A 25,932-nucleotide genomic window follows, 5' to 3' on the forward strand; every position below is an offset into this window, starting at 1 on the left:
AGTTAAAGTAGTAAAGATGTCTGAATTATTTTTTAATACCAGTCAGATTATGGTAATTTACATTAAACTCAGTATTTGTGATTGGGTGGGGTAATAACAGAACCAAATATCAAACTGCTTGCTTGTTTGTTTTATATATAAAATATTCTTTTTAAAGATGGCAGGAGTTGTGTTACTTTAACCCAATGCTAAATGTAAGCAGAATTGTTTCTGGTAATTGGCTTATTAGAATGTTATGTCTGTTTCTCCATTTTTGATTCTTTCTCACGGTCCTTCTTGGGTTCTTTTGCTGGAAAGTTACCAACTACTGGTTGGTTCCTTTTTTGCTGTCTTTTTCATACCTGCTTTTATAGCTGACCAAAAATCTCTCCTTTCTTACAGAAAGGCTGTGGTTAGAAGGGACCTCTGGGGGTCATCTTGTCCACCCCCCCCCAATCAAATAGGGACACCTGGAGCTGCTATTTTTATTTTTAGAGCAGGGCAGTACACTTGTAGTTTTTGATGATGTTGTGCTTTTTTTTTCTTTTTTTTCTTTTTTTTTTTAAGGTTTCTTAAATAAAAGTGCTTCTTGTTTGGCAGGTATGTCAAAATCAACTCTGCCTCTTGAATCTTCAGCCACTGTTGGGCCTCCACCACCTGGTACACATCAGTTCAACCAGACCAACTTCCAGAACGGGCCCAATGCAGCGGCACGGCCAGCGCACAGGTGACTTTTAAGAATTAATACATGAGATCTAAGTTATTTGACCTCTCTTTGGCTGTTTCATTGGCATTTAAGTATGGCATCCCTTTTATCTTCAGCAGTTCTGACTTACTCCAGTTCTGAACTGGATTTTCTAGTTCAGTTCTCTGTGATGTTAAGCTGCTAGATCATACGGTATAATCTATAATCTCATTAATTCAATTTTTAGAACAAGTCAGGTTTTTATCATGAATTGCTTATTTTTAACTATTATTTCTGCCTGAACCTTAGACTCATTGCTTAAAAGCAGAAGGTGTTAGAAGTGCTTTCTGAAGAGCACTTACATATAAGTTGCTTTTTTTTTTTTTTTAGTTATTTTCTGATGTATTAATTCTCCTTTGTGAGGTACCGAGGAGTTGTAATTTAAAAAATTAATAGTTGCTGGTGAGTTTTGACTAGAAGCTGGTACATGCCTATATAACTGTAGGTTTTTTCCCCTCTCTTGCCTTTGCTTCGTTGCTGTGGTATCACAGCCAAGGATCTGTAGGGTACTTTAAAGACATTTTAGAATGCAGGTTTGATATAATTTTTCAGATGGATGACTGCTGCTCTCTTGCTCAGTCAGTTAGTCTGAGATTAATTATGAAGAATTTAAGTGTTGTTTTCCTGCCTCCAGAACTTACAGGAAACAATGAAGGAGATAGGAGTGGGTAAGGGAGAAAACTAGGGACAGGTTGAAGCTGTAAAAATGAATCTTGGAAAAATTATGGTATGAGGGGATGAAAAGAAAGGGTGGACAAGCTTGATTACAGAGTGATTGTATTGCAGGGTGGGTTGTAAGTGGGTAGATGCACTTAACTCTTAATTCTGTCAATTGTTAATTATTTTGCTGACCTCCCATGAGTGACAAAATTAGAGTTCATGTGCCTATAGCTATTTTAGCTTTAGTGAATTTAATTTCATGTAAAAACATACTTGTTTCAGTTGATTGAAGCCTTACTCTGCTTCTGTGCTTCTTTAGTTGTGGTGAAGTTATTTGTGTCCAAGTAAAGCCATGCATATGTTTTATGAAGCACTGGAATAGGAAGCCTGTTGTCTGTGTGTTACAACTGTGTAAAATGGACCCACAGAGACTGGTCATCTGTTCTTTTAAAAAAAAAAAAAAAAAGTGTACAAACGGACAGGGAGAAGCAGTGGTTGTCCTGAAAACAAGGAAAATGAAAGTCAAGACCAGCCCAGCAAAATACTGATTCTCTTCCCTAAGTTTTAGCCAGCTGTCAGGACAGTGACCATATCTGCTTTTTCTGAGTATTTCCTGGTCAAATTTACCATTTGACTGGAAAGCAGTGGAATTTAGTTAGCATCTTGTTCCTCTGTGGCCAGGGCATTCATAAGGATGAGTTTACTAAACTAAGATCACTTTAGTGGCTGTATCATAAGATATGTGTAAAGATGAACTTTTCAGTTGGAGCTGCACTGATGTTATATCAGTGTTCATTCTCTGACTTGACAGATTACTAAATTGAGTTTAATGAAAGTTGTGTAACTGCCAGGGGTCTGACCCTCCATTTGCACAATGGCTTGTGAAAACTTGCTTCTTCACCTTAAAAAATAATTTTGACTTGAATTCAGCCTTGGTATACAGAACTGCAAGTGCATGATTAAGTCAGATAGTTCTATACAGGATGAAGCTTGGCCCAGCACTTCTACAGTAGCACTTCATATGCAGCGACTGGTATTATTTAGAGCAAAAAGAACTGTTTTTCTTCCTGCCTTGTTATATTGCCACCAGCAACAATTATGTAACATTCTTGCTGATCTTGTTACATGTGGGAATGTTGAGATACCCTTCAGACCACTGAAGACCTGGGATCTTTATAGTTATGCCACTGTGTTGGGTTTTATTCTTCTGATTTTTGCTTAGAGGTAAGGCTAAGTTGGTGTAACTTGACTGAGCACTGAAATTCATGGCTTGTGATGCTGCTGGAGCAATGTTTATGTGTACCAGTAGAGAACCTGAGCATGACTTGCATGTGACACTTTTTTCAGTTCACAAGTCTGACAGAAGATAAATTTTAATATTTGTTTACTAACATTAGTCTTTTTCCTCCAAACCTAATTTGCTACTTTTTAGCATTTTTGAAGATTAATTTGCCATAGGTCTTTTGGGGGATGTTTGACTAAAAATGCATGTTTTGTAAAGTAAAGAACATTTATAGATTTTAAGTCTCAAAAAGAAAACCACTTGCAGGGTCCTCTTAATTCTATTGGAATCTGGATCTTACAAGCATCAAACTATTCCTCACCAGTGGATGCAAAATAATTTCCACATTTCATCTTTTAACATCAAAACTGGAAGATGGTTGTAAAACAGATTGAGTGGGTTTAAATTCCATTTAGTTTGTCATGGTGAAATGGGAAGATCAAACTAACAAAACAAAACAAAACAAAAACTACGTAAGAGAAATTGATTATTAAGCCAAAAGGAATGTTGTTTCACATTAAGAATTTAAATAAAATTTACATTTAAATCAAAAGCCAATAGTGATTTATGTGTATTCCAACCAAGAATTGTTGAAGACTGACCTCCTTCTCCCTTTCCCCACCCACCCCAGCTGTAGGGTTTTATTGAAAATAAAGCTGAAGGAAATAAAACCGAACATCTGAATCAGTTCATACTTCAGCTGTGAGGTCTGATTTGTTTTATGAACAGACATTCAGAATCTGCTTAATGAAGCGTGTCAGTATGTAACTCAATATTCCCTGTATGTTACAAATATATGGAGTAAAAATAGAATGTCTTTCACACAGAGTTAGTAGGTTGTCGTTTTTGACTCATTTGATAAATAATTTCTTGCTCAGGTCCTGGCACTACTCCGAGCTCTCACATATCTTCCGGGCATCCAGCATCTTTTCAGGGTCCACAGCCAACACCTCTGACACAGCAGCAAATGGCTTTGCCACCTGGTTCCTCCACCAGCAAATAATTTCAGTGGCCTTAGTGATTAACCTTCATTGCCTACTATGGCCAGACAAGATGGGATCCCTGGATCTGACCCCCTGAATCCTAATTTGCAACAGCTTCCAGGACAGCCTCTAGGGCCTGGATATCATCCTCAGCAAGGTAAAGAATGATGTTTGGCATCTAATTGAAAACAAACAAACGAATGTATTGAGAATCACTAGTGGAATGGTGACCACTCACAGCTGATGTTCTGCTGTCTTGGAAAAATGAAAACTTAATTGCCTTTGTGTAGATGGAAGTTGTTATTGCCTGTCAGTGCATTCAAGGCAGGATATAGTTTTGCTCAAAAGTTCATCACTCTATTGAGAACTTAACAAGAAAAAGGAGATTAATTTGTGTCAGAAACAATGTTTGTTCAGTATCGGGTAAAGGCACAAGACGCAGAAAGGAATCATATACTCCTTTTAGATACTCCTCTTTACTATAGTAAAAAAACAATAGCAATAAAGATTTGTAATTGAATACAAAGAATGTGCTTTCTTACCTGTCACAAGTGAGTAAAACAGCTGGCTTTTTAATTGTCAAACTAGGCTGGTTTGCATTGACTGATTCTCACTGATGCAGCTGGAACACTGGAATCAGGGGCTACAATCTTTACAGAAGAGACAGGCGGGGAAAGAGGGGCAGGGATGTTGAGAAATGGATAGATTGCACAGGGCTGGCTCTGAGAAACAGACAGGCTGAGAGCATGTGGGTAAAGGTTAAGGACCAGACCCATAAAGGACACCTTGTGGTTGGGGTCTCCTGCAGGCTGCCTGATCAACGGGAGCCTGTTGATGAGGCCTTCCTGCTTTAGCTGCAAGAAGCATCATGCACACAGGCACCCATCCTGATGGGTAGCTGGTTCAACCACACAAATTTCTGCTGGGAAGGCCACACAGCAGGCTGTAAGTGATCCAGAAGATTCTTGGAGTGCATTGAGGATAACTTCCTCATCCAGGTATTAGGCAACCCAACCTGTTACTGGACCTGGTGCTCACCAATGAACCTGTTAAAGGGGTTATTAATAAACTAATATAGATATTAAGGGATTCTGGAGGTACACTGGCCAGAAAAGAAAGGCCAAGAAGAGTGTAACATCCTCTGATAAATGAGAAGGGAGAATTGATAACAAGGGACATGGAGAAGGCTGATGTATTCAACAACCTTGCTTCAGTCTTTGCTGCCAGTCAGGTTTCCCACACACATCTCTTGAATTCCTGAACCTCTAGGCAGGGGCTGGGGGAGCAGAGTCCCTCCCACAGTAAGCAAAGAACATGTTCAAGACCTGGTGGAACTGAAGATGTACAAGTCTATGGGGCTCGATGCTGTGCATCCCAGGGTCCTGGGGGAACTTGCTGATGTCATTGCCCAGCCACTCTTCATCATGTGTGAAAAGTCCTGGCAGTCAGGTGAAGTTCCTGGTAACTGGAAAAAGGGAAGAATCACTCTCCTTTTTAAAAAAGGATAGAAAGGAGGACCCAGGGAACTACAGGCCTCACCTATGGAGTCTCAAGTCTGTGTTTGGGAAGTTCATGGAACAGATCCTCCTGGAAGCAGTGTCAAGGCACATGGAAGACAAGGAGCTGTCTGAGACTGCCAGCACAGCTTCACCAAGGGCAAATCCTGCCTGACCAATCTGGTGGCCTTCTGTGGTGGTGTGATTTCATGAGTCAACAAGGGAAGACTGACCGATGTCATCTAACTGGACTTTTGCAAGGCCTTTGACACATGACATCCTGATCTCTGAATTGGAGAGAGATGCATTTGAAGGGTGGACCATTCAGTGGATAAGGAGTTGGCTTGAAGGTCACACCCAGAGAGTGGTGGTCAATGGCTTCATGTCCAGGTGGAGGTCAGTGACAAGTGGTGTCCCTCAGGGGTCCGTCTTGGGACCGGTGCTATTTATTGTGTTTATCAGTGACATAGTGGAATTGAGTGCACCCACAGCAAGTTTGCAGATGACACCAAGCTGAGTGGTACAGTTGATACAGCAGAAGGAAGGGATGCCATCCAAACGGATCTAGACCAACTTGAGAAGTTGGCCCATATGACCCTAATGAGGTTCAACAAGTCCAAGTGCAAGTTGCTGTACCTGGGTCGGGGAAGTCCCAGACATGAGCACAGACTTGGGGAAGAACTCACTGAGAGCAGCCCTGTGGAGGACTTGGGGTTTCTGGTGGATGAGAAGTTCAACATGAACCTTCGGTATGCACTTGCAACCCAGAAAGCCAACTACGTCGTGGGCCACATCAACAGAGGTGAGGCCAGCAGGTCAAGGGAGGGAATTGTCCTCCTCTGCTCTGCCTTCATGAGGCCCAACTTGGAGTGCTGCATCCAGGTCTGGGCCCCCAGCACAAGAACGATGTGGATCTGTTAGAGCTGGTCCAGAGGAGGGCCATGAGGATGATCAGAGGGCTGGAGCACCCCTGCTGTGAAGAAAGGCTGAGAAAGCCGGGACTGTTGAGCGTGGAGAAGAGAAGGCTCCAGGGAGACCTCATTGCAGCTTTTCAGTACTTAAAGGGGGCTTATAAAAAAGGTGGAGAGTGACTTTTTATAAAGGAAGATAATGGTAGGACAAAGAGGAATGATTTTGAACTAAAAGAGTGAAGATTTAGATTAAAAGGAAATTCTTCACTCTGAAGGTGGTGAGGCACTGGAACAAGTGGAGTCCCTGCCTGTGGCAGAGGGGTTGGAACTGGATGGTCTTTAAGGTCCATTCCAATAAAAGCCATTCTATGAAAGGTCTGGATTGAGTAGCTGTAATAACCTCTACTGGTAATCCTACTTTGCTATATAATAGCAAAAACTTTAATAATACTCAAAAAAATATAACTGAAAAGTTTTGGAACTAGAGTTGTCACACCTAGTTTTATGTTTACCTTTAAATACCTTACTTGCATGAGCTAAAATAACCCATTTCTTGTACTTACTGAAAACAGAAAGGAAGGAGAAGTTGCATTTAGCAGAAGTAAGAATGATTTGTATGGCAAAAACTGATGCTAAATTGGTAACAGAACTTAAATACTTTATATTAATGATCGTTTGTAACTGTACAGTGAATGATGGCCCTCAGATGGCAGGATCTCATCTGTCTTACCCTGGTGCCTTTCCTGGAGGTCCAGCACAGCTCTCAGGTCCACAGCAGATGAAGCTTGATCCTGACTTTATTCCAAGCCCAGTAAGTAATGTGGCACTGATGTTTTATGAAAGTAAATTTCTGCTCCATTTAATGCCATTGCATTTACATGGCTTGGTTTACAGGTTATGTTGCAATTTTTGTATAGTCTTAACTACATCGACTGTTTACTTTGTGTTGTCAGTTTGGAATAACTGAGTAGTACAGAGTGCTAGGTTTATAACTGATGAGGCTTTATAACTTTAGCTGGCATGGGACATACCCACAACTCAGTATGTTAATAGGAATTCTCAACAAGGTTCTCCTTATGACAGTAAGGAGTACTGAAGGATTACTTGCATTCTCTGCAGCTGGTCACCTTTCCTTTCCACTCCAGAAAGATCCAAGACTTAAACTTAGTAACAGGTAGACACCTAAAGTAGGACTGGTGCAGAGCACAGGTATGTGAACTCTAAAATTGCAAGCATGGAAAAGCTGAGAAGTCCCATGCTCAAAAGCCGCGTCACTGTTTGCAGGAGTTCCTCGGGCAACCAGAACTATTTGCTTGAGCATCTCTCCACCCTTGAAAGGATTTCAGTAGTTCAGGGTATACGTAATGCTTAAGCTTCCTACAGGTTCAGAAGGCTCAGTTGTTGAAGCCTGCCTGAATGTGCACTGGTGGGACAAAGCCTTTTCTTTTTAGAATTGTGTTAGAGGAAAAATAAAACAAGATATGGATTGTCAATCTTTCTTGAATAAAGTAGTCTAATTATTACCCAAAGGAATAACTTGTCAGATGCAGGCTCTATTTACCTTATTTTTTTTATTGGAAACAGCTGATCAAAGTAGGAGGAGAAATGTGCTGAGCTCATGGGGAAAGCACACTGATGCATGCACTTACACAGGTTTTGATGATCAGCCGAACGCATTAAAAGGTCCTTGGAGAGTCAGGATTCTTGAAGCAGGCTATCTTGTAGCTTTGATGCAGGACTTTCTACTTAGATGCATTAACCACCACACTGTAAGCTCGTCTGGGTGGAGGAATTTTCAATTCCTCTGAAGCAGTATTACTGTACGGGAAAGGGTTTGTGTTTTACCGGCAGGGGGGAAAATCACTTGTATAAAATCCTGATCCTGTTTAGTAGGGTGTAGCTTTGCTTCCTTATATTGGGATTTTCCTTTGTTTTATGCAGTGATGGCTTAACTGAAAATATCTTGGAAAAATATTTTTTTTTGGTAGGTAATCATTTAGAGGTTAATGTAATAGTGCCCTGAATAGGCTGACCATTCTTAGTGTTTCAGTATGGTGCTTTTACTTAAGAAGTACAAAATCATCTTGTGTAATACATTTAAGAAAAAAAAAAGTCATCAGGGAAACGGGAGGTCTGGCACGAAAGTGTGGACTGATGTCTTGTTTCAATTACACATGTAGAATAAACAGCCTTGACTATGACAGTGATGTTAAAATAAGTTAAAAGGTTTGTTTTAGCAGCACAGAGAGGATCAAAATGACATGTTTAAAAGAAACACGATCTGGGTCAATGTCTGCAGAGGGCAAAAAGCTAACTCAGAATGAGGAGTAAGTATGACCATGTGTATTTCTCTTGTTATATTTACATTATACAATTACAGTAGTGTTGCCAGATAAATTTACTTCTTATCTGTAGCCATTGTTGATTTATATTTTCTTACATATGTTAGAGGTTGATATGTTCTCTGACAACATCTATGAAAACTAGCATCTGGGCTTTGTCAACAATTATTTCCAAGAACAATGATGTATTTAGGTCAGTTAACTGCAGAATACCGTGGTGCATTGATCCTTTGCAGAGCTAAGTCTTGAAAGTGGTTTGCTTCCTTCAGCCAGCAGACCTTTTTAGAACAAAGCTTTTATCCCTTCTAATGCAAGAGTTAGTGATAAGTATACAAGCCAAGCAGGCAGGGAAAAGTAATCAAGCAGAAGATATAACAAGCTCCGAGGAATGTACTGTGTATTTAAATTGCAATAAAAAATACTTTAAGGAGAATGAAAATGTTACAGGCTGTAGATTAATTCCAGTATGTTAGGAAATACCTCTTGGACAATGATCAATAGACTCCATGCTGACTAATTGTGTTTTTCTTCTGTTTGCTTTCCAGCAGAGGCTTCTGAAGTTCCCCAGCTATTATTAGAAATTCATGTGCAGTGTAAAGATACAATTGCATGGCATACTAGCAGCAGTGGCAAAGGCAGCTTCAGAAATTCCCTGCCTCCTTCCTCTTTCTCACAGCTGTTAGGCTATACACTAAAATGGATTGCTGAAAAGATAACTCCTTTGAGGATGAGAAGGAATAGTGGTATCGTCTCAGTGATCCAGTTTATGGTGTGGACCAATATATCCGTTTATGTAACTTCAGTTGTACCTGAAAAGTATCAGACTTAAGCATGAGGGACTGCAGAAGTGATAGTATAGAAAGTGTACACAAAGAGAATTTGTTAAGTAGTAAAGCCAGCTTCATGAGCATTTCATGAAAATAATTCACTAGTGTTCAACCAGAATAAACCTGCACTTGATTAGAGCTGCTTCACCAGAAGTTTTCTGTGATTGCTCTCCTTTACTTTTTTTCCAGGAGAGAGCTCACAACATGGTAGTACAACTCAGGGAATGAAAACACAGTTGCAGAGTTGACGTACTACCTTATGGCCAGACAGGCTTTTCTTGAGGATTGAATACTACCTTCTAAATTGCAGTGCTGACAAGCTAGGAAGATGGTACTCTCTGTAGCTTATCAATCACTTTTTTAAACCATCCTGTGCACAGAGCCTAGTGGGGAGGAATTGGTGGCCAACCCCTCCAACTATTCCAATCAAATGAATTACCCACACATTCATTTATTAAGAACAGCATCTGGCACAATTATGGCCATACAAAAGATAACCTGGTATATGTGACATCTGAGTAAGGTGATGCACTCAAGTTTGATCTTGGAGCTTGGAAGGCCAGATTCAGTAACAAGGCTTATTTACACAGCCACTCTATTCCATTTGCTGGCTAGACTCGCCTGAAAATGTCTGACTCCAGCATTCAACATGCTTTGAACAACTCCGTTGTTCACTGTATATAGGTCTGGTCAGCCCCTATGTGTAGTGTTACCTCTGCAGGGTTCCAACAGGCAACTGTAGCTGTGAGTTACACTGCTCAGCTGTGTCTATATAGTTTCCTAGTTCTTAGCTATCCTAGAAGTTTGTATGTGATGGGTTTATGGCATCTCTATATAAGACAATAGTTTTACTTAGTCTAACTCTTAATGGATGTAACTGAATGCATGGCCAACCTTTCTCATACTGTTCTTGCTTCTTATCCATCAGATTCAAGTAAATGAAAATGACAAAGCTTCTAGGTGAGGGCAGATCTATGCTACAAACACAAGAGGACAGGTTTCTCCTCTTGTCACTACAGACTGCGTAATCCAAGATCAAGGTAACTGTCCTTGTTACCGCTTTGGGGGAAATGAAGTAAATATATGTATATATAACTACATTCTCACATTTGTCACCTAAAAATGGTGCTTCTTACTCTAAATTGGACATAAAATGGGAAAATTGCTCCCAGGTATGTGTGAGAGGGGGAGTAGAGGGGGGAGAACTGAATTTTTAAACTTCTGGTTAATTCCAGTGAAAGCCATGAGATTGCCTTGCCCTCACCTTTTCTATCCTTATTGAAATTTAAAGTAATATGCATAATTGACACAACTTCTCTTAACATAAATTTTTTCAAGGTTTTCAAGTAAAAAGCCCTCTTCAGATTCTTCTGAAAATTTAAAAGATAGACACTATAAAAAGCACTGACTCTATTATCGTTGTGTTTTAAGATAAGAATTTTGGAAGATTCTATTCAAACCGTAGGGACATAGTGTGAGCCTGTCTAGTTGGCTTAATGTTTTCATTTGGCTAGTGTACCTCCATTTGCTTCAGCCTAGACCCTGTAAGTACCATATTCCATGCTCTTGACAGCAGACTTGATACTTTAATATAGATAAAACCGATGGTATCGTTTAGTCCAGCATTAACTGATCAGTGCTTGGGTAAGCTTGGTAAGCTATACAAAACATACCAACGCATCAAGATTTTTGGACATTGTCTGAGAACAGGATAATGCAGTTCTAATGAACAAAGAAATGCCTCTCAAGAAACTGAGCAGATCTGCAGACTGATGGTTTTAAAAAAAAAAAAAAAAAAAAAAAAAAAAGGTAATATAAGGCAGTTTCTGAACTGCCTTGGACTTCCAGTGCTTGTCTGCCTTGCAGAATGCCATTTCTCATTGAGGGAACTGAGCTAAGTGTGCTACAAGAAATGGAGTAGTGAGTTAGCACACTGTATCTTGCAGGATATATGAGCCTGGTCATGTTAACACTAGTACCCTACCTTCTGACTTAGAGCTAGCTCATTAGTGTGGTCTTGACAGTAAGTATCAGTTTGTTGCATTTTGTTATATGCAGTGTTGACATTCACACTGGGTATTTCATCCATATCATATTATTTCCTTTTAACATCTCAGATATGGATATTTTCAAATCAATCTCCATTGAGATTCTCATTAAACTCTTCTAAAAAGATTTTCATAAATCTCTTCATTAAACTTGAACAGCAAGAAAATATTTGCCTACAGGGGGAGGCAGTGGGCTGATGCATGAGATGGGCAGAAGCTTCCATGGGAGAACAAAAACTATGTATTTAACTTAGGATATGCTCTTGTTGTTTTGTTGTTGTTTTTCTGGTTTGTGTTTAGGACAGGCAGATTCCTTTTATCAGTCTTTCACTGTGCATGCTTTGGTGGGTGTTCTAGGTCATGCCAGCCCTTGTTATTATATCCAATGTTCTACCTACTGCTTCCTGTCATGTTCAGATACGGCCAAACAGACTTGCATTCCACTGGCAGCTGTCATCCAGCCTTTTGCTATTGTTCTGCAAAATGAGGTGAGGACTAACAGAGTATTAGTCCTGTGTGGTTTTGTCTCCTAAACGTTAATGACTTCTTCTCTGGTTGGGTGGGGTGGGAGGGTGTCTTATCTATGACTGTGAAGGACTTAGAGAGAGTAGAGAGGTAGCTGCAAAAGGCTATAAGTTGCACTTGGGTCATGATGCAACTTCAGGGGATAAAAATCTTTGAAAAGGTACAAGAGTGGTAACTGTAATCTGAACTAGCAGGTTCCTGGTGTTGCCCCAACTATCACTACTTTATGCAGTGACTGGCGGCTGCTAGAATTACATAGCTATAGGCAAAGACATTAAAAGAAGATAGCCTTGGACGGTATCAACAGAGACTAAATTTATTTTACTACATGAATAGTTACATTCAAAAAATCTTATTTTTCCATTTTGTTCTTTACAATATAAAGAAGATAAAGGTAATTTCTACTTGAGCGAACTGAGTCATAGAAAGCAGACAAATGTAACTACCCATTTTTAGCAGTCATTTGGAGACACTAACCTAATCAATTTTTTTTCTCACATTTCCATCTACAACAGCCCCTCCTATTCCAAGTATAGCCCTAGTTCATCTGCAAAATAATTCTGCTGATTGGCAGAGTCCTGTGACCTCAGGATAGCTGTTATATGGGTACACGGTTTCCTGGCGTCCCTAATGGGTTGCATCAGTAGCAGGGATACAACCAGTTTTCAAGTGCAGCTTGTAACTGCATCATCTGTAGGGTTGTCATTTCTTGTCCATAACTGCCTGCCTTCTTCATTGTGCAGCTTCTAAATTCTGCAACAAAGGTCCATAGATGGCATTTCCTTTTCACGTGCAATGCTAACTAACTTTCAGAGCATTGTTTGCTGCAAAAAAAAAAAAATGGGGATCTCATATAAGTTATGTGATTGTGTCTTCAGAAACTCCCTCATAAAACATGCACAGAAAAGCCTAATTAAAATTGCGCAGACTTTCAGTGTTGTTTTTTTGCAGTCTTTGATTTTCTTTAACTTTGCTTTATTGCTTGTAAATTCTTTGGTTTTTGTTCGTGTTGTGTTTTTTTGTTTTGTTTTGTTTTTAAATAAGTTGGAAAAAAGCAGATGTTGTTCTTTATCTGGATGGATAACTTCCAATCCAACAGACTTCTGTAGTTTGAGTTAAGATTTTTATTTTAGCAGGGAAGATAACTACATAGTTATCTTCTCTGGGGCCCACAGGGAAATAGGGTGTATTACTTCTAGCTCTGCAGATAGCAGGTCTCACCATTTGTCTGCTAGACAGCAATTTTGGGTTTCATTCCAGTTCTTGAGAGGAATGTGTGGACTTGGCTTGCTGCCCCCTGCATTTTCTCCTAGATGAAACTCCTGCTGTTGCTTCCCCACTCCTTCACCTTACCAGACAGCCTTTGCTATTTAGTCCCTTTACCCCTCTTCTATGCCCATGTGGTTCTGCTGTCACGTTGGCTCTTCATTTGCATGTCTTTCAATCTGCTTCTAGTCACTTAATGCTTCCCATACACGGCTTCCCTGTCTCCTGTACAGTGTTTGGACGAGTGATCAAGTTGCTTAAATTGAAATCTCTTCTGCATACATAAATTAGCAGTATGTACAAACACTTGGCCAAGTTCAGGAGGATTTTTCCTGTGTTGGCAAAAAAAAAAAATAAATGTATGCAGTGACCCCCTGCTTCTAAAGAGTTAGTGCTCTCAAGCTGTTGGAAAGGTCAGCAGAATTCATTAATCTGTAAAGAGCAGTGTTTTTTCCCTAGCTTCTTTATCGGAAGAGGCTAAAAAACTTAAGTCTGAAAAATGTGTCTCAAAATTGGCTGAAGTCCAGTGTGGAAAAATTCAGTCTAAACAGTTGTAGCTTGGTAAAGTTTTAAGAGCTGAAGAGATGGTGTTACAGTAGGAAGTGCTGGGGAGTCTTAGCTGAGGCAGTTTTTCCAAGGCTTGCCTATGACCTGTCTTCATTGCTGCTGCCAAAATAAGATCTTACTCTTAAGATTTTCTTAAAAAAAAATAAATTAAAAAGTGGCCTTCCATATGGGATTTATAACAACTTCAATTCTGAAAAGCTACTTAATTTAAAGGAACTGGGCTTTTTATGGAGGTAAAATATATTCACGTGCTTATTTGTGTGTCTGAATTTCCTACTATGGTGCTTTCTGCCTGGAACTAGTGACTGCAAGGCACAGGAAGATTTTCCCTTCAGGATGTCTATCCTATCTTGTGGATGCCTTTAAGTGCCTTTTAACAAGGTTAGCAGGTGATGCTCATCACATGTTACAGGGCTCTGTACAGTGGGAATCTGTCTAATCTCTTGATAATCAGCATGTTATATATAGTAACATCACAATTTTTTTCTTGCCTTGTAATGAATAATATCAATTCATTCATCTTCATTGCAGCTTCAGCTGCAGACGTGCCTCCACTGTTAGTATACAGAGCACTAGCACCCAGTGAGTTTCAATTCTGTTCCTTTTCAAAGGAGTTTAAAAAAAAAAAAAACAATGGCTACAAGGGTTTAGTGGACCATGGCTGTGAAATGCCCACAAATGCTTTGTGCAGCTGGTAATATGATGAGGAACAGCTGAGAAACAGACACATCTCAATTGAGCTGTACGGACTTGAGCAAACCCACACACTATACAAAATCCATTATGATGCACGTCTTTCTGCGTTAGTAAAGCTGTATTTGAAAAGCCACGGGCTTCCATGGTCACCAAGTGACTTACGAGTATTCCATAAATATAACTCTTCCTTGACTGGCATTTTGCTCTCATTACCGCTTATAGTTGAGGATGAATTTGAAATAGTTCAAAGATATATTTGCATGTTCAGTGGTCTGTTGCCATATGTGACTCTCTTTCTATGCCATTTCTGTACTAGGTCAGTTAGAAACAATGGGAAAAACTTAATGTGCTTCCATATAATTTGAGGATACAGCGTGGTCTTCAGATGTCTTGTTCTTCCGTTCTCCAATCCTGAGCGTGGGTTTTGATTTACTGAGGGCTGTTGTTTGCTTGTTTAGTTATTTTCTTTCTTAATTGAATACATTCACTGTTCTGGTGGATGACTTGTAAGCAGTGGTGTTACGTGTTGGTACACACTGGTGGGTTGTGCACTTCCGTTAGACTCACCTGCTGGCTTTACATTGTAACCAACAGAGGGATTTGTTGAACTGTTCTTGCCTGTGCAAGCAGCAGGAGCGAATGCCTGAGAGATTCTTCATTTCCAGTAAATGAACACGAGGGTGTAGGAGAAGGTAACTGGGGTCCTACAAATGTATGTGTAGTCAAGATTATAGTCATCACTTTGAGTCAACTGGAATTTGATCTTTGAGGATTTGTTTCCTTTGACTTAAGGGGTGGAGTTAAAAGATCCTGGGATCATTTCCAAATAAAAAGTTTAATTAAGTTCAGTAGTATTTCTCAGAAATATTCCTTCCAGCCTGGAGCTCCAGACTGGACAAAGATAATTCAGTGTTTCATCATGTCTGAAAGGTAGACTTAAGTTTTTCAGTCACTGTGGGTTCTTTTGGGGAAAGTGGAGCATCTACACATACAGGACGGTGTTCTGTCTCCAGAAGTCATTTGGAAATGCTAGCTAGCATACAATGGGAATAAGTGTGGGTTTTTTCCTTCCCAAAATAGGGTCTGTGGGAAAAAAAAAAAAAAATAGGACACAAGAAATACACAAACTTGAACATTTGGGCATTTTTGGAAGATGTGTGCAAAAGATATCCCTGTGTCCAGTAAAGAATGGGATACAAGTTACCCCTGTGGGAGAAAATAAGAACACAAAGGAAAATCAACACAGTGCTAGGTAAGGGTGTTAAATGAAAACAACCTACGCATGCATTTAAATCAGTGCAGTGTTTCAGGAAAAAAAAAAAAATACAGGATTTTTTCCTTCAAAGAAAAGGAATCTTGAAAAAATACAGGAATGTAATGGAATGAGAAGACAAAGATGCTGTGGCTTTATGGCCTGTTAAAAAAGCCCCATGCAATTGAGACTCTGTGGAGTGGTGGTGTGTCTGAGAAGTTCCATAATACCTAGAAATTTGGAAATTCTGAGTAGGGAGGACACAAGACCAACATAAATGAATACAAAGAAGGGCATAAAAATACACCAGTAGGCTGCAATATCAGTCCTCAGATCAAGGGAGGAAAGCTGAATTCCTCAACAATTGATAGTTGAGATTAAGGAAAGAACTAGTACAGCTAAGATGCCAGATAGCAAGTGCTCACTTGTAACCTGGTGTAGCTGTACCATGAGAACATTCTCATTTATGGCAGCCATTTATGGAAAACTTAAATAGATGTCATACTGGTCTTGCTGAAAAAAAGCTCGAGAAGGTGTGTTTGTGTCAGTGGTGTTAAATAACAAGTGAGAACTAATTTAAGACACAAGTAAAGACTGTTCAGTAGAGATCACTGACTGCTTGTGTTTGATATCCTAAGAACAGCCAGATAAGTAACACTTAGCACATGGACACTGAGCTTCAGAAGAGCAGAGCAAGTGAAGTGAGAGAATTCAGAAAGGCCCTCGAGTTGAAAGAGAGGCAACCTCCGTGGAGGGCGTGCAGTCTCTCATAGATTACAAATGACAAAAAGCCTTCCACAGCCGATCTAGAAAACTGTAGACTAGTGAACCTTACATGCATACTATATATCATTAGAAACTAAGGTCGTTAGAACATTCATGCCTCCTCACCCCAGCCAGTGTCTTAACAGCTCTAGATGTCTCTGAATCTTTATCTATATTAAGTCTTCATTTATTATTTCTCAAAAATAAGAGTTCATTTTCACTCCCCTGATTTGGATGATCTATGAAAAGTATTTGTTTGTTATAGATTTTGACAATACAGTATCATTGTTTGACAGAACTTATTTTTAGTCCACCAGTGCTTTAGCAACAGTCTGTAAAAATAAACCAGCTCTCACAGTTATCATCATGGACAAAGCTCTACGTGAATTTGTTTTGGAGATGCGCAAATGTTTCCAGAGCCTGAATAAACCATGTGATCTTGGTTTAACATTTAATACCACCTACTTAAAAAGTTAGTTAAAAGAGTATTTCAAGTTTTAAAATCAAATATAAAAAATTCCAAAAATATATATATAGCTTTAAATATTAAAATATCTAGAGTGACTTTCTTTTTTGTTCTTTAGTAGTTTTGTGTTGTCACTCGCTACAATGTTATTTCTTATTTATTTGTTATTTCTTCATAGAAATATTCTGTGGTGGGAAATTATTATTTCACGTTTCTCCTCAGTAGATTAACACGTTAAAAAGATAAAACTGGAATGGAATTATTTCTCAGAAATTCTGGTGTTCGTGAGCTGAAAGCCATTTAACCTTTTCAGAAGAATACTGAGATATGCTGGTGGCCAGTGCAGCTGAGCTGCTTGGAAAGCCATGTGTTTTTTACAGGGATGATAGTGCATTTCCTAGGTAGAGCCCTGTCAGTACTACAAGGTTAGCAGAAACTACAAACTGGGTGAGGTGAGTAACTAGCAGGTGATGCAGTGTTACAAAATCTCTTTTCTGTTTCAAGAACAAAGTAACAGTGTGAATTTTCATTTAGACCCCAAGACTGTTGAGTGGGTTTGAAAGAAGTCATTCAAATGTTGAATAAATTTGAAGAATTCAGGGAAATCCCTACACTCTTGTGATCTACTATGGGATCGGTGGGGACTCAGATTCTATAGTTAGTATTTGGTGGCCAGTAAGAATGGCAAGCAGGCTGTACCTTCAGTTTGAAACACATTTTTATATAGGCTCATATTTATTAATGGTTCTGTGCTTGTGCAGAGCTTTGGTTTCAGGGAACTGAGGAACACTTACATTGCAGGCAGTACAAAATGATTTAATGGAAATACCTTACTGATTCTTCCTTTCCATTAGGGATGCGTTAAAAAGCACATTGCAGAACAGAAGTGCTCACTGATAGCATCTACCCACCATAAAAAGCCATCATTTTATTTTACCCTTTGATTTTTTTAGTTAGTTACTTGCAGGAGGATGTTCCCCAATACTGTGTGAAAGACTAGCTAATTTAAGGGCTTTCGATGAGGGATTCTATCAAAAGACTTTTAAAAAGCAAAGAGCAAAATACATTATGTCAACTAGGTCATGCTTGCCTGCATGCTGGCTGACTCTTGGCGGAACTCAATAGATCATGTCATGACATCCCTCTGCAAGAGCCACATCAAATCTTCCTCTGTACGTCCTGTTTATTGGCATGTCTTTCTATGTTCTCCTCCACTGTAATATCTACTAATTTGCTTTCTGTGGAAGTAAGACTTGCTGGTCTGTAGCTCTAGGATCGCCCAGAAGTTCTTTGTAAAGTTTCTTTTTATATTGGTACCTTCTTTACTTTTGAGCGCTGAAGCTCACGTAAGCAATTAGTTTTAAGCAGTTCAGCAATTTTGCACTGTGAGTCTTTTTAGGTAAGAATCCCATGATTAGGCAGTAAATTATCCTTACTACTGGAAATATCTTTTTAAATAGCAAAAGATGATAGTAAAAAAAAAAAAAAAATCTGAAGGAAAGGCTCTGAAAGAGCTGGGCATTTGTTTTGCTCTGCTGTCTCTTTTGAAATATCGTTTTCAGTGTTGGCTTGTAAATTTGTAATCCTCATATGGGACTTGACATAACTGAGATTCCACTTCATATTCACCTCTAGTGGAAATGAAATGTCAGGGCTTATCGGATGTTTCATGACCTTTTTCCTTTGTGTAAACTGTATATGACTCTTTATATTGAAATTATTCAAAATTGTCGTGTGTTTGTAGACAATACTGAACTTTTCTTCTCCATTGTGGGTAACAAAGCCTTCCTCCTCTCAAATGAGTACTCCATGGCAGAAAGAGCAGCTGTTGACCAGTGAAGAGATAGCAAAACGTTATCTCTGAATAGTAACTAGGGCATATTGCATTGTGTGCTGTGCTGTGCAGTTTTCTGAATTGTCAAAGATCCATCAGTGTCTGAGTTTTGTCAATGTGTTTTGGGCATACTTTCAAAGTAATCTGTGCCTGTTGTCATGTTCTTCTAAAATGCGGTGAGTGTGTGATGTAACTTAATAGTTAGGACGCAGTCTATGTTGAAATGCTTCTTCACCCTCCAGGAATGGGGAGCTATTGAGCATTCTGTACAGCAGAGTTCATTGCCTCTGTTTAAACTTCCAGAGATGGAAGTCAGTGGACCAGAAAGAAAGCACATGCACCAGTACTGCCTTGTAGATTCCAACTAGGCCAGTTATCTTAGACACAGGGCCATGCTACAGGACATTCCACCATGTTCTTAAGACTGCCTTAGTGTTTTTACAACCAATCCATTGTTGAGCTATTTGGAACAGTCAGTCCATGTAGAAACTGTCCAGGTAGCATTAGCTTGTATCCTGAACTCATCACTGTCTATCTGCTCTGTTAAATGTGAGCCTAAACGTTACTATTTCAGATGTTAAAACGTGTTCCAAAGCACACCTGTTAACACCTTCATTTGAGAAGGAACTGTGAAACTCTGGTCTTGTGGTCCTGAGTCCACCTGGAATCTAGAAATGAGTTGTTGAGCCGTGTTGCTCTTACAGTGCTTTTTTTTTTTTTTTTTTTTCCTCCTTCCTCCTACTGACTAGCTCCAGGTTAATGTTGTGGTTTTTTGTATAGCTCTCTGGGGTGCCTGACTGCCCCATGCATGGTATAGAGAGCCCAGAACTTGTATGCATTTCCAGGTACCTTACCTCGACAGCTTTATATCACTCGGGAGGCCAGTGCCTGCGAGCTAGGTTTTGCAGTGCCTAATTTAGAGATGCATAAATCCTGTATTAGATAAGGCTTTCTTTATGGAGTATGCCCAGCGCTAGTCTGCATTTGGTAGTAAAGCATGTGGAATTGGATTGCTTCCCAAGGCTTCATCTTCTAGGAGAAAGTTTTTGTTAGCCTATTGGGCTGTCACTACATGGTGTAACAAGAATGTAGAGCCAAAGTTAGCAAAGGTTTTGACAGCACAGCTTTTCCTAATTCAAGTAAATTTCCTTATTTATTTTTTCCCATTTTTGTTTTCAGTGTACACTTTAAAATACTCTTCATACTTCCATAGTGTGTTGCTCCATGCATCACTGTTGTTACAGTAAGAACTTAATTCTGAAAGAGATGGGGACAGTGACTTGGAAAATTGACATTCGTATATACCTTATTCATATTTTAATCAGAATCTCTGATTAATTTGCGCAGTCTTGAAAGGTTAGACTGGGAAAAGTGCATTTCTAAAGATTTAGGTTACGATGATGTAATTAGTTTCTGATAAGTTGGAAACCATCTATTCTCCAGGATGGTCGTGGCTGAAGAAGAACCTGACTAAGCACCAGTAAATATCAAGGGGAAAGAGGGAATTAAAAAATAATAATCATAGCCACTTATTTGTTTCACCAACAAAAATTACACTCATTAAAAAAAAAATTACATTGGCTATTGCTAGATACATCTGTAACTCAGAATAGCTCTTCGAATGCCACTTGACATTCTGTGGGTGCATTTTCCTCTACAGGCTGCATGTTGCTCTCCTGAAATGGTGTTTGTCTCCATTTATGCACTGGCCAAAGTTGACCATAGCAACAGCAGCAAATTAAACATTGTAAGGCTGCGAGCTCTAACATTAAGGCTGCAGGGATGTTACTCAGTTACCTTGGAAACTTCACAGGGTCAGCACACCCTGCTATTTAGTTAGTTCAGGATGAAAAGCTTTATTTTTTTTATACTGAAGCTATTCTTGCATGTTCAGTTTATGCATATTTTATTTATCTGCCCAGTAGTGCAGAATCATATTGTGAATAGAGCAATGTAATGTATGTAATTTCAAAGGGAAAAAAAGTTTTTATTAAACTGAATAAGAAGCTGATGTTGTTTGATCTTATTTATTTGTATTATTTTAATGTTTAGATATATTCTTAGTATCAAAGTGTTATTTGGATGTGTGGACATGCTGCATCTCAAGTGAAGGTCAGCAGCATGAGGCTATATCTAGGGCTTAATCATAGCAGGCTCTAATGCTGTCCTGTAGGAAAACAGGGGAGACTAAGCCTTCTACATATGTCCCTTTATTCTGTGAGAAGGGATCCTTCTCTTCTTGTAGCACAGGTAATAAATGTGATGGAGGGGCTGCTTTTCTATTTAGTGTTTGACAGAATCAGGTAATCTGTGCTTGCTAAATAGATGCAGAGATGATGTCCTCAGCCCTAGAGTAGAGGAGCAATAGTACAGGTTTTTGTCCTTCCCAGGACTGCTTAGCTCCTAGCTCTTTGCACAGCCCCTTACTTGTGATATTCAGCAGCAGCTTAATCTTCAAATAAAAGAGAGGAGTGTAGCTGCATACAAACACTCTTACTGTTGAGAGATCCTGGAGTCTGCCTGAAGCATCCAGCTATCATAGCAGTGAAAGTATTCATGGAAGGGAGACTCAGAATATAAACACTCCTACCTGATGTTATACTTTTAAAATAACAGCTAGTTTTGCTACTGACCTTCAAAGCTAAGCTTCTGTGTCATGGAAAGGACTTTAAAAGGATATTAAACTCACCCCAAATATCCTTGCTTCAGAGATTAAGATATCCTGTGCTGCTTTTTGTTCACATAATAACAATTCTCCTTATTCTTTCTAAGTATTCCTCTAACAGAGGCAAGTGACCAGTTAGAGTTGGCTTGTGATTGTAGCATGACACTTCAGGTATTCTTACTTCTTTCCGATTTCAATGGAAGTAAATTAACTAGGCCTAGAGGCATGTTTACTACTTACCTGCTTGCCTTCTTGAACAATGTTAAGCAGAACTATTTAATACACCTTGAATTAAAACACATGTAAGCTTGGCTTAAAAAGTCACAGCAATACCTTCTAACAAAAAAAAGGAACAGCTCCAGGTTTTTGAGAAGGAAAGAAACCCTCCATTCAACAGGCCTTTCATGCTGTAAATCTGAAATCAGTAAGATACTTTTCTCTCAAATGCTGACAAAAATTATATGTATACATTGTCTACCTACCTCTGTGTGTGTGTGCGCGTCTGTACAAAATAACAGAAGAACCCCATCTGTTTGGCCACTGAAGCTGACAGTAGCCACAATGATCCTGAAATCCATTAAGGTTTTGGTTTTGTTCTTTCTGCAAAGGTTTGAATAACACTGGCAATGCTCTCCTGTGGCAGAAATTCATCCAGAATTGTTGCTTAAGAGATTACAACACAACACTATACTTAGATTTATTTACTAACTTAAATATTTGCTCCCTAAACCTAGAGCTGCGTGTTCCCTGAGCCCTGTTTGGTGAGTTGCCTGACCGGCTATCCTGAGGATATTCTAGAGTGTGTTAGAAACAGTCACAGCTGTGTTTGTGAAAAGTGGTCGCTGGCTACTCTAAAACAGATTTGATCTGCCAGTTTATCCATTATGTTTGCAGGTAATAGTTTGTGCCTGTATTTTAAACTGGTGTTGGATTTATTGTGTATTTAGCAATCCTGAAAATTTTTATGTGTGTCAACTAACACTGATGTGACCATACAAAACATGCAGAGACTAGACCTGTCAAGAAGTCAGTAGTAATAGTATTTAGAGCCCAAAGTCTGTCTGCTGTTTTGAAGATACTTCAGGGCTTTCCTGCAGTGATTTGCAAAAAATAAAAATAAAATGCGTTGCTAATTTCATTTGCTTCTGTAAACTATGTCGCTATCTTTTATTTCATTTTCTGCTGAGTGAATGTCAAGCCAGACATCTTAAATCAGAATGCCTTCTTATGGAAAATCAAACTCCCGATTTTATTGTGAAACTTCTGTTATCAATAAAGCTAGACTACCTCCTCTTGTAACTTAACATTTCTGTAGAAAAGGTGCCTTAAACTTGTCTATTTTTCTATGGTTTTACAAGTAATGTGACAATGCCAAAAAATCTCAGACAAGGACTGCAGTGCTGGACCATCTGTGATACTGATGTGTGGGAAATGGAGCTGTGGATTAGTCCAGGCATGAACCAGTATCCTCTAACGTGACTTAACACGTGCGTGTCACCCTCAGCAGCCCTAAGAGGGGGCTGAGCTGCCCTAGGGTAGCTTTGTCTCCTTCTTCAGTTGTTCTCACCTTGTGTGCGTGGCTCTGCACCAGCTTGCAGCACCAGCTTGCACTTTTGCTGCTGAGTATAGGTGTATCTCTCTCGACTGAGAGATGTCCTGCTTGAGATCTGATTCTTTAAAGTGTTAACATTTTGAAAGTCTGTTGTTCAGCACAGTTTCTTGATTATCCAATTTCATGCTCCTGCTTATATCATCAGTTAATCCTGGCTGCTGACCTTCACTTGAGATGCAGCATGTCCGTACATCCAAATAACAGTCACCACTTCAAAGCTGAGAAGTGCTGGAGAGAGCTGCCTTGTTAACAGTTGGTATTCCCAACCTGGCATCATGACCAGAAGCAATTGTGTCTCTATTAATCCTGGATATTAAACTTTTTTTTCCCTTCTTCTGCCACCAGTAGGATATGGAAGTTCTAAAGAAGTAAGCTACCTACTTCTGGGCTTTCTTTGTGTCAAAATTTTATCAGTATTTCATGTATTTCCCCCATCCCCAAACTTCTTCAAATCCTTCTACTTTTGATTAGAGCAGCCTGCATTTGCACTCTTCATGCTGCTAGCTCTATTCAGTAAGTTGCAGCATTCCCCTTAAGAAGGGAATGCTGACTGAATATATATTTTGTGGACAGTCTGACCTATGATGCACTGATATCATTGATTAGCTTTCTGTTGATTTTGGTACATGCTGGTTCTTATCCCTGTGCAGTGCCACCTTGAAGCTCACCTACCATGCATGCCCCAGTATTTTTCCTGCTACCATGTATGCAGGTGAATGTTTGGCCTGGGTGCGAAGGATTTTTGAACAAGAAGGTTTGAACATACTCCTTGCATTTCACTGAGATCTATAAAAATTGGGTTAGAGCTAAGAGAGATTGCATCACAGGGTTGACGCTTCGGCCATGCTGCATTATGCAAACAAATAAAATAGATGAAAAAGCGTTATTACAGAATATACGTGAACCTGCCGTGACCTTTTTAGAGGATGCAGTACAGACTGGCTCAAGTCATATCAGCTGAGGAGGCTCATAGTGTTCAACATCCAGAAATCAAGAATCAGCAAAGTTGCTTCTGACTTCAGAGGGAATGGCTTCTGATAAAAGACAGTAGGAACATCACAAAGGGAAATGCTTTCATGACATTTTAATGTGAACCAGTAAAGCAACTCAAAACCCGGGGATTGTTTGTTGACTGGTTAATCATTCTCAAAAGCAATCTGTGATGGTATAATAAAAGAGAACAAAATGCTTCAACAGTCCTAGAAAACACAGGCAGTTTGGTTCATGACCTAGGGTTCTTTTTTGTTGTTGTTGTTGTCCCCGTCCCCCCCCCCCCCCCAAAAAAAAAAAAAAAGCGCTACGTTTCAAAATTTTCTGATTATCCTGTGGACTTTATCTTTCTACTGTACAAATGAAGCTCAAGATTTGCAGATTTGCATGGGGCAGCGGTACTAACCTTGGACAACAATCATCTCCCCCGATCATTAAAAAGTTACATTGTGTAGCCTCTCTTAAAATGCTTGTATAAATATTTTAATAATCAGACTTACATGAATGTCAATGTAAATAGCTCTAGAAACACTTTCTGGATTTTGTTGTCCCACACAGCTTGTCTGTGGGATGAATTGTCTGAATTGAGTAACTGGCAGTTGTGTCTTTATTTCAGGTAATCAGTTGTGCAAACACAGTGTGTTTAATGGTTGCTGTAGTGAAGTATAAAATGTTTTATATGCTAGAGTACTGTAGAATGTAAGTTTAAGGAACTATCATATTATAAGTCATCAAGAGATATGTATCTGTGCAGCTTTCCAAACCCGTGAGATAATCTTCCTTTAGAAACAAATAGCCCTCATCTAAACACATCAATTAACTAGTCTCCTGAAATCTCAGATACTAAATATGGTTCTTTCATGGGATGTGCTTTCAAAATCATTAGTACTGAGATAATTTGCAGTTGAACAGGCAATTTGTCATGTATAGCATACGGTGTAACATTGCATAGAGCAGCTATCTCTGTAAACCAGTGAAGTTCTTCAAAAGTATATGCCAAAACAGCTCGCAAATTCCTCATCTGGTGGGGAAGAGGAGGAAGGGATTGTGATAGAGGTACTGATGTAACTGAAAATTGCACTCCTGGTACGAGTTTTCGCGTTCCCCTTGGATGTAGCCAGATTTGCAAGTTGTGTGGGTCTCATTTCAATACACACTCCTGTCATTTTAGTGCTGGGGTGTTAAACGTATTCAAATGATCATGGAGTCAAAATCTAGGCAAAAATATTGTTCCTAATGCAGATTCATCAGGTACTAATAGGGTGAATGTTGTGGGGGGCTAGGAGTCCACACTGGCTATGAGGCAAAGGCATTTTGTACACTGCATGTGGAGATTTGACTTGCAGCACAGCTATGAAAGGTTTTCTTGTAGCCCAGTATGTGAGTCTGGCAATGAAAACAGATGGTGTCTATTTTTCAGTTTGTTGCATGATAAATAGTTAGTTCTCGTCACTGTTTGCATATACCTTTTTTATTCTCCAGAGACTCTCTTCTGATTTTCTCTTTAGAATGCTTTTCCAGAGATGTGCCATGATGAACTTGAGCTTCATCGCAGTCCTTGTTCCTACACTTATAATTTCCAGCTGTGGCCCTGATCCTGCAATATGAAAAGAGTGATACTCTGCAGGCATCACAGGGAACCCTCAGGAGTAGGTCAGGTCTTCACTTTTATAGCAAGCAATAGTAATTCAGCTCTCTGAGACTTTAAAGCACAGGTTATAGTCCCTCTGGAAATTTTTATGGATGTATTTCATCTTGGAGCAGTGCCACCAATGCCTATCTTTTGCTCTCTGATACAGCGCTGACTCCAGAGAGATGTTCTGGCTGAAATATTTCCAAAATAACTCTTGCTATCCCAGCTATATTTGGACTAATAGTGAGATAAGTTATAGTTTATCAGATCAGCTTTCAGGGCTTGCACTGTAGTGGGGCCCTGAGGCTTCAGAGAAGGGAAAGTTTATGCAGGTCTTCCACAGCGTTTTCCATCTCTTCTGCCCAATCCCCTTTAACAGAAAACCATA

The 25,932-nt window shown here is 39.4% G+C and overlaps 1 protein-coding gene across 1 annotated transcript in view; it reads left to right on the forward strand.

The window, feature by feature from the left end:
• LOC309877623 (protein transport protein Sec24D-like) overlaps window positions 1–25,932 on the forward strand; it is a 47,657-nt gene that overhangs the window by 3,618 nt on the left and 18,107 nt on the right. The window contains exons 5-8 of the mRNA XM_082759168.1: window positions 580–706; window positions 2,526–2,608; window positions 3,545–3,806; window positions 6,746–6,867. The gene's annotated coding sequence lies outside the window, so the exon portion shown is untranslated. The remainder of the gene's footprint in view (window positions 1–579; window positions 707–2,525; window positions 2,609–3,544; window positions 3,807–6,745; window positions 6,868–25,932) is intronic.

This window comes from Aythya marila, assembly GCF_965140915.1.
Source record: "Aythya marila genome assembly, chromosome: 4".
Classification (NCBI taxonomy): domain Eukaryota; kingdom Metazoa; phylum Chordata; class Aves; order Anseriformes; family Anatidae; genus Aythya; species Aythya marila.